Consider the following 10,160-nt stretch of genomic DNA (forward strand, 5'->3'; position numbering starts at 1 on the left):
TACCGCCCAGGGGCGTGTTCTCAAGGAGGAGCAGAGCGGGTGTACCGCCCAGGGGCGTGTTCTCAAGGAGGAGCAGAGCGGGTGTACCGCCCAGGGGCTGTTCTAAGGGAAGAAGCACAATCGGGTTCACAGAGGTGTGTCCTGAAGGAAAGCAGAGCAGGCCACTAGGAAGGCGAGTTCGAAGGCTTGGACCAAGAGGGTGGAGCTAGCTGGTTCAAGACCACCAAGTCCCAGACTCCCCACGCGCATGCGTCGTCTTCGGGACGGGTTAAGGTTACGTGAGTCTCCGCCCAGGGGCGTGTCCGAAAGGAAAGGCACGCCAGATTACACCGCCTGGGGGCGTGTTCTCAAGGTTAAGGTTACGTCACTACCTGAGTTTAGTTAGGGAGGTCAGATACAGCGCGCAGGAAAACATCATTTTCAGGGGCACATTTATTTTTCAATCCCATTCAAAGGGGCATCAAACGATACTGACATTTCCCCAGTCCCCAAATCTATATAAACCTTTTTTTTCCCTCTGTTTCAAACAAAAAAAACAACAACAAGGAAACAACTCAAGATACCTTGTGTCAGCAAACATTCGTTGTAATGCTGACACCTTGTAGCAAAGTTGCCCTACTAAGCCATGGCAAACAACCTTCCACCTACATGTGAAGAGGCAACATTGCAAATACAGAACAGATCCCTACACAGAAACTATATAGGAACCCTCATCTCTCAGTCACAGGCAGAACATAGATGCTCTCTTATTTGAGAATGATGCAGGGACAAAATTGTTTCTCCTCTGTCCCGTCCCTAGAAGCCTCAAACCAGTGGCGTAGCCAGACCTGACTTTTTGGGTGGGCCCAGAGCTAATATGGGTGGGCACAATGTATATAGGTATGAGTAGTGCAAAATAATGCCTTAGAGTGCTGCCCTGCATCAATATAAACCACATACATACTTAAAAAAACGATATTTGTAAATATAACTACATTATGCCACATCAAACTTGACCAGACATAAGTCTACTATAATGGCAAACATCTCAAAACACATGACAGGATCCTGCATTATAATTACAGCAATGACATATAACCATGTATTCAAATTCTGGTAGCACCTCAATAATAGCAACAAAATCCCGTCACTGCCAGGTACTTTGTGAAATAACACTAAATCCTTCAAAGAGGCTTCTTAGAGCCTATATTGCAAACCATAACACCAGTTCCAATAACAGTACCTTTAAAAAGGCAGCAGTGAATATACATAACAGTAATACGCATCCCATTGGAAAAGCCAGACAAGTCAGACTCATAGATCCCCATACAAACCACATGCCAGCAGAAACTCTCCCTTGCTCGGTCACAAGCAGACCACAGACCAACCCTCATCAATTACAGAATAAAGGACCAAAAATTAGAAATGTATTGATTTAATTTTCTAAATTTCTATGCCGATCTCTCCAGTTCTAAGCAGATCACAATTCAACACACATAATTTTAAAACATATAAAACATAAAGACCTTCCCTTCCCTAACCCCCCCCCCCCCCCAATCCATCCCAGCAGCCTGGCATCAACCTTCCCTACCTTACCCCCACCCCACCCCATCCATCCCTGTAGTCCAGTATCAATCCTTCCCTTCCCCACCATCCATCCCATAGCTAAGCACCAGCTCTATCCTACCACCCCACTCCTCCCTGTAGCCTACCATCAGCCTTCCCTATCCTCCCCCCATGGCATTAAATATAAGGCGTATTTTTAATGTCCTGGGCACTGCAGAGCCCACCTCCACCGCATCAGTCCACCCTGAGAAAACTGCCTGCACTTTTTTTTTTTTTTATTTAACCTAGGTACTGCAGAGACCATTCCCACCAAAAATCCCACCAACATGAGAAATAGACAGCTTTTTAAAAATTAACCTGGGCACTATTAACATTTATTGTTGGTGAATTTCTGGGTGGGGATGGGCTCTTCATTGCCTAGAGCAAAAGAAATATATTTAATGATTAAACATATCTTTTGTTTTTGCCCTAGGCAATGAACAATCCACTCCCCACCCAGAAGCCCACCACCAGAGCCATCATTTTGATTACTCTTGTATATAAATATACCTTTTTTGCCCTGTAGGCAGTGAAGTGCTTACTCCACCCAGAAGCCCACCACCATCAGCCAGTATTTTGAGTACAATTACACGTTAAAAATTTGTTAAAAATAAATATACGTTACCTGCTAGGCAGCTACTTGTAGTTGCACATGGTGCAGACTGCAGAGCACCCCCTGGCTCCAGTCCTGTACCAGTGTTGAGTGGCACTGGGCTGGGGAGTGTTGTTGTTGCTGCTGCTGTGATGATGATGATGTGTGATGATCAACTGGAGAACTGCACCAGCACTGACAGACTAAATCTAGAACTGGCCAGCAGGCAGGCACTGTGGAGGAGGTGAGCCTGTGGCATAGCTGGGCCAGCAGCACCATTTCCCATGCTGCACTGCGTGTGGCTGCATCACCATTGTGCCATGCGCATTGCAGGGAGTAGGCAGCATAGGCGGTCGGTGGCCCACCTGTTTGGGGAGGCTAAAGGGGGCAGGGGCAGGGCTTACATCCATAACTTATACAGAGATCCAAAACTAATTTTTATTTTCTCATTTCCATCTTCCAAAATTCCAGACAGCAGATGTACAGAGCAGGGCCCAAAAGCAGTCCAAAACAAGTAAAATCAGAAACGGCATAGTTTACACCTCATTGCTTAACCAACCTTAGGCTTTACCCTTACATTTAAAAAGCAAAACCATGTGCATGTAAGGACTGGATAAACAAAACTAAGTTTAAAGCAAGTGCCCTTAATATATAATACTTGATAGCAGTAATGAAACAGTGATGGAATATATACATAGCAAGCAACTTGAACCAACAGATTCTCATAACATTATATCTGTTTCAGAGGCCTTTTATTAAGTGAAAACATCTCTACAGGGAGTCCCTATAGCCAGCACCTCCAAATGACACAATGAATTAAAATTTAGAACAAATTGCATACTCTAACCAATAAAATACTTCCTCTATGTACATCCTCATACTACACAAGCTGCCTGGCATGTTTAAAAATATAAGTGAGATGCTACCAATGATGAAGAATGACAGTGGGGATAGAGCAGGCTCTCTCCCTCAGTTCCACGCCTTGCTCCTTCCTCCCTCCTTGATTCCAATCTCTCCCTCTGTCCCGCTCCTCCCCAACCCCTCCCCCAAGGAAGCAGTCGGGCTGACGGGCTCGCCGGATACTTGCCTTCGCTTTGTTTCTACGATCACGGCACCGGGTCCGTCCTGCCGCTACGCTGCTGCCCTCCGGCTCTGTTGTCATCTTTGTCTGTTCTACTGCTTATCTGCAGCGGAGCGGATCCGCGCGCTGCCAAGCCTGTCTGTATGCTGCGACTGCTTCCTTCCGGCCGGCCTCAACTTCTCCCATACTCTGAGAGGTGGGACTAGCGCAGAGGAAGCAATCGCAGGCAGCATACAGACAGCCCTGGCAGCGCGCGGATCCGCGCAGCAGAAGAACAGACAGAGATGACAACGGAGCCGGAGGTGCAGCTGCATAGCGGCAGGACGAACCCGGTGCCGTGCAGCGCTGCTCGAAGGGCAGGGAGGGGAAAGGCCTGCAGCGTGCCGGACCGGTGGCGGATCTTCTAATTCTTTTGGCGTCTCTGCGCCGTTGCTGGGTGGGCCTGAGCCCAAAGTGGGTGGGCCCAGGCCCGCCCAGGCCCACCCGTGGCTACGCCCCTGCCTCAAACGCTTTATTGTACATTTCAATCCTTTTACTACAGTATAGAAAGGAGTAAACAATAGTTTGAAATGTCATTTATAAAGCAAACATAGAAGATACATCACCTCCTATATTCCATTTCTCCTCCCCTTTCACAAACAGCTCCTCCCTGCCCCACTTACAACCATTCCAGAAACATTTCAGAAAGGGCCTGAGCTGTTATAGCCCCTCCAAGCATAGCCACAGCAAACAAAAATTATCTCATTCCATGAGCAACTGAAATAACCCACCACCCTCTACCCTTACAATCTCAGCACTATCTTTCTGAAATCCAAGCCAGAAACAACACAATTTATACCTATTTGTTCAACCACCCTTTCGATTCATAGGAGCCAACTTTTCAAAATTAATGGGGAGGGGGGGTGCTAAGCCCAATGGAAATAACCCTTCCCTGTACACATACAAGCAATTTTCTCAATATTGGGGGTGCTCAAGCATCCACAGCACCCACAGAGTCAGCTCCTATGTTTGGACTCACCTTTGGCTTTAAAAATCAAAACTATGTGCACATGAACTGAATAAACAAAAGCAATTTTTAAAGCAAATACCCTTAATATGTAATACTGGTAGCAATAATTAAACAGTGATGGACTATTCACATAGCAAACAGCCTGAGACAACAACCTCCACAGGTTGTTCTCTCCACTTTTAATAAGATTAAGAAGTGCAGTTTATTGTCTTGTTATCGCATTTGAATAAGACTGCGATAAGCATTTTTTCAGCTTATTATTAGTATTTTGCTGATCATATTGCTGAAAATTGGATCTAGTATCTACAAATTTAAAACATCCAGGAATGTTTTGAACTAGACCTGTTTTAATAACAACTAAACCACAAAAAAAGTGCCCTGAATGACCACTGTAGGAATAAAGGAAAGATCAGTGGTCAGTGACCCCCTCCCTCACCCCCAAAGATATAGAAGAGACTCAAAGGTTATAACCAGTTCCATTAGAGCAGCAAGCAGGTCTCTAGAGTAGCTTACTGGTCAGTGCAGTGGATTGTGGAGGAGACCCAGGCCCATAACCCACTGTAATTGTTACACTTGTGGTAGAATATGTCAGCTCTCCAAAGCTCACCAGAAACCTACAGTACCCACATATTGATGACCCCTTCACCCATACGGCTATTGTAGTGGTGTACAGTTGTGGGGGGGGGGGGGGGTTGGAGGGCTCAGCAGACAAGGGAGCAACAATGAGATATGTACCTGTGAGCATTTATATTAAGTCCACTGCAGTGCCCCCTAGGGTACCCCATTGCTCTCCTGGGATATATGTGTGCAGTGCTTTTTTTTTTTTTAGGACAAAAGGTATTGGTACTCATTGTGGGTGGGGTCACCATTTATGGCTCCACCCTATGTTAGCCACACCAACAGTAGCCACACCCCTTATACCAGCCATGGCGCATATAAGTAGGCATCATTCAAATTTTATACCAGTATAGGAGAAAAAAAACAACTTGTGATTTTTTTTTCATTATAAATAATTTCTGTAAGCTGTTACTGTTCCAGTATACCCTGTGCAAAATAATTCTCAACTTGGCATATTCCAAACACTAACATTTAAAATACAATTATTTATTTTCTACCTTTGTTGTCTGTTGACTTTGTTTTTCTGATCATGTTGGCCCCAGTCCCTGATTCTGCTGCTCTCTTACCTCCAGGGCTTCCTTTCCATTTATTTATTTTCTTTCCTTTTTTTCTTCTTATCTTCTTGCCCTACATCCATGAGTAAAAGCTGGGTGACCTGGGTCCTCCATGGAATTGACTGGAGGAGGTATAACATGGTTCCAACTTTTGCCTATTTTTCTCCATCCATGTCCAGTTTTCCTCCTCACTTCACTTTCCCTCATCTCCATCCATGTGCATATTAATCTTTTCTCTATCTTCCCCTCCATTCATGTCCAGCATTTCTCCTCTCTCACATCTCTTGCGTCCATTTCCAGCATTTCTCCTCTGTCCTCCGCTCCATCCATGTCCAGAATTACTCCTCTCCTCTCTTCCCTCCCCTGGGTCCATATCCAGCAATAATTCTCTCTCCCGTCTCCTCCATCCAAGTGCAGCATTTCTCCTCTCTCCTCTGCCCTGCCCTCCCCTCCATCCATCCATGTCCAGCAATTCTCCTCTGCCCCCTGTCCTCCCCTTTCATTCATGTCCAGTGATTCTCCTCTCTCCCCTCCCCTCCCCTCCCCTCTCATCTATGTCAAGTTATTTTCCTTCCCCTATCCTCCCCTGCTATCCATGTCCAGCGATTCTCTCTCCCTCCCTCCCGCCCATCCTCCTTCTCCCACTGCCTGCCTGCCTGGTTGACAGTCCGGACACCCAGCATCAGCCAATACAAGGCCTGGCACAAGCACTGACAAGCCTTTGCGCCAATGCCACACGCTTGGGAAGGCCCTGTTAGTTCCGCCCTCTCTGAAACGTCACATATGCGTTAGAGGGGCGGTACCAACAGGACCTCCACAAGCAGATAGGCTTGAAGGCTGAGTGTGCCGGCTGGGTCTTGTACTGCTTGAACAGGAACCCGGACTCAAGCAGGCTGTAAGGAACAAGGACGCAGGAGCAGTGAGAGGGGGACTCAAGAGCAGTGGCGTACCTAGGGTACTTGACACCCAGGGCCGGTCAGTTTTTTACAGCCCCCTCCAAAATCCAGTACTAGGCATATCGAGAATACAATACAATCAGGACCTATAGAACAATTCTACCATATCTAAGCAGTAATTTGTACGAGTTACATAAGGGTGTACATAGGAAAAGGAAGCATCTTAAACACTGCAGTTAGAACTAGAACATCAGTTCACCTATTGTAAAACAAAACCATCCAGAATAGTACAGATCCTACTACTACTATTTAACATTTCTAAAGCGCTACCAGGATTGCGCAGCGCTGTACAATTAACAAAGAAGGACAGTCCCTGCTCAAATGAGATTACAATCTAAAGGACAAAAAGTGCAGTCAATCAAGATTGAGGCAGTCTAGATTTCCTGGATAGAGGTACAATGGTTAGGTGCCAAAAGTGACATTGAAGAGGTGGGCTTTGAGCAAGGATTTGAATATGGGTAGGGAGGGGGCTTGGCGTATGGGCTCCTCAATCCTGTACAGTCGATGCCAACTGAAAGACGTGTCTTTCACAGACACAGATACATCGTCATCCAGTACAGAATAAGTAACCACAAATTTTATATTTAGACAAAAATTAAAGTGAACCCCCAAGATGCCAAATTCTGCATACAATGCAACACCACACCACAGAAACAGAAAATGTCCCCTAGCACTGTGCAAAATATAAAGATAGCAGATGTACATTTGAAAACAAAAGAAAACAATCACCTCTTTACAAATTAACAAATAGAAAATAACATTTTATTGGACTAATGCATTCAGCTTTCAGAAGCCAAAACCTCCTTCCTCAGGTCAATATAGTATATTGCTGTTAGAGCATCCTATCCTGACCTAAGGAAAGGATTTTTGTTCTCTGAAAGTTAGTCAAAATGTATTAAAATTAATCCAATCAAAAGATTACCTTATTTCCATTTTCTATTTATAAACATTTATTAACACAGCTTCAATACTACTTTATCATAAAGCAACAACATACAAATATATATTTTATTTACAGTTTGTTGTCTCTGGTTTCTGGCTTGGTCATCTTCTCTTCACTCTCTCCCTTCAATCCAGCATCTGCCTTCTCTCTCTCTCTGCCCCTTCCATCCACTGTCTGCTCTCTCTCTCCCTGCCCTCTCTGGGACGCAGACAGAGAGGGCAGGGAAGCCAAGCGGATGGAGAGGAGCGTGTCCGTCTACCCCTCTCTCTTCCTCCCTCCCTCCGGCGCAGGCAGCAGTCTTTTTCAGCGTTCCTGGCAGCGGTAGCGATGTACACGCTGCCTTCGGCTCTGCCCCAAAGCCTTCTCTTCAAGTTCCTGTTCCTGCATAGTTGGGAACAGGAACTTGAAGAGAAGGCTTCCGGGGCAGACCGAAGGCAGCGTGTACATCGCTACCGCTGTCAGGAACGCTGAAAAAGCTGAAGACTGTTGCCTGCACCGGAGGGAGGGAGGAAGAGAGGGGGTAAACGGAGTCATGATCTTGGACCTCGCCGGGGGGGGGGGGGGGGCAGTAGAAGGAAGATGGATGGAACTGGGAGGGGTGGGGAGCAGAGGGAAGATGGATGGTACTGGGAGGGGTGGGGAGCAGAGGGAAGGAGCAAGAGATGGATGGGACTGGGAGGGGTGGGGAGCAGAGGGATGGACCAGGAGATGGATGGGATTGGGAGAGGTCAGGCACAGCAGAAGGAAGGAGCAGAAGATGGATGGGACGGAGGGATGGTGAGCAGAGGGAAGGAACAGAAGATGGATTGGACTGGGAGGGGTGGGGAGCAGAGGGAAGGAGCAAGAGATGGTTGGGACTGGGAGGGGTGGGGAGCAGAGGGAAGGAGCAGGAGATGGTTGGGACTGGGAGGGGTGGGGAGCAGAGGGAAGGAGCAAGAGATGGATGTGACTGGGAGGGTGGGGAGCAGAGGGATGGACCAGGAGATGGATGGGACTGGCAGGGTGGGGAGCAGAGGGAAGGAGCAGAAGATGGATGGGACGGAGGGATGGTGAGCAGAGGGAAGGAACAGAAGATGGATGGGACTGGGAGGGGTGGGGAGCAGAGGGAAGGAGCAAGAGATGGATGTGACTGGGAGGGTGGGGAGCAGAGGGATGGACCAGGAGATGGATGGGACTGGCAGGGTGGGGAGCAGAGGGAAGGAGCAGAAGATGGATGGGACGGAGGGATGGTGAGCAGAGGGAAGGAACAGAAGATGGATGGGACTGGGAGGGGTGGGGAGCAGAGGGAAGGAGCAAGAGATGGATGTGACTGGGAGGGTGGGGAGCAGAGGGATGGACCAGGAGATGGATGGGACTGGCAGGGTGGGGAGCAGAGGGAAGGAGCAGAAGATGGATGGGACGGAGGGATGGTGAGCAGAGGGAAGGAACAGAAGATGGATGGGACTGGGAGGGGTGGGGAGCAGAGGGAAGGAGCAAGAGATGGATGGGACTGGGAGGGTGGGGAGCAGAGGGAAGCCTACTGGAAAGAAGACACTGCATAAAACAGAAGACACTGGGACCAAAGCGAATAGAAAAACTAAATGATCAGACAACAAAGGTAGATAAAAGTATTTTATTCATAAGTTATTAATTGAAATGTGTCAGCTTTTTGAAATGTGCATCTGTGATATTTTCCCTGTACATTTAAATTCCGTCCTCCTTATTAGCATATTCATTTGCATATGTATATATGCAAATGATATGCTAATATGCTCCGCCCATTCTTTGCCCCCCCCCCCCCCCCCAAAAAAAAAAAATGAAACAGTCAAATTACGCCTATGGAGTTGAGGGAAGGAAGGTGGAGACTGAGACTGGGGACTGTGGAGGAGAGGTAACAGTGGTACCAGTGGCCTGAAGGCTGCTGCAGCCCCGCTCTTGATTTTGTTGTTTGTGTTCGCTCCGGCCCAACAGAAGGAGCATTGTCCAGGAAATGGATACCAGGTGGAAGGGGGAACGGGAGGCAGGAGGTGATCAATGGAGAGAGTGGGGAGGAAATGATAGAGTGAAGACATTGGATGGAAGAGAGGGGTACAGAGAAAGAGAGAGATGAATGGAAACATGGGGAGAGAAAGAGGGGCAGTGGAAGAGGGGTAGAGAGAGAGAATGATGGGGAGAAAGGGGAGATCCTGGCTGGACAGATGTAAAGAGAAAGAGGGGAGATGCTGGATGAATGGAGTGAGAAAAAGGGGAAGACGCTGGAAGGATGGGAGCAGAAAGAGGGAAGACACTGGAAGGAAGGGTAGGGAGAGAAACAGGACAGACACTGGAAGGATGCGGAGAACCCTCATGATGAATAGAGAGAGAAACACTAGATGGAAAGAAGGAGATAGGGAGAGAGACAGTGGATGGAAGGATCACGAGAGGGGGTCTCTCTCTCTCTCTCTCACACTGGATGGAAGGATCGGGAGAGGGGGTAGTTGTGGGATGGAAGGATGAGGAGGAGAGAAAGAGGGAAGACGGATGAAAGGATGGGGAGAGAAAGAGAGAAGACTCTATATAGAAGGATAGGGAGAGAAAGAGTGGATATATATGAAAGGATGCAGAAAGAAAGGGTGAGACACTGGAAGGATGTGGAGAGAGAGAGGGGTCATGTTGAATAGAAAAGGGTAGAGAGATAGACACTGGATAGAAGGAAGGGGGAGAGAGGGAGACACTGGGTGGAAGTCTCAGGAGAGAGGGTAGATGGGTGTAAGGATGTGGAGAGAAAGGGATGGCGCAGGATGGAAGGGTAGGGATAGAAAGAGAGGAGACGCTGTATAGAATGATGCAGCAAGAAAGAGGGGA

This window comes from Microcaecilia unicolor, chromosome 3 (genome assembly GCF_901765095.1).
Source record: "Microcaecilia unicolor chromosome 3, aMicUni1.1, whole genome shotgun sequence".
NCBI classification, from domain to species: Eukaryota; Metazoa; Chordata; class Amphibia; order Gymnophiona; family Siphonopidae; genus Microcaecilia; species Microcaecilia unicolor.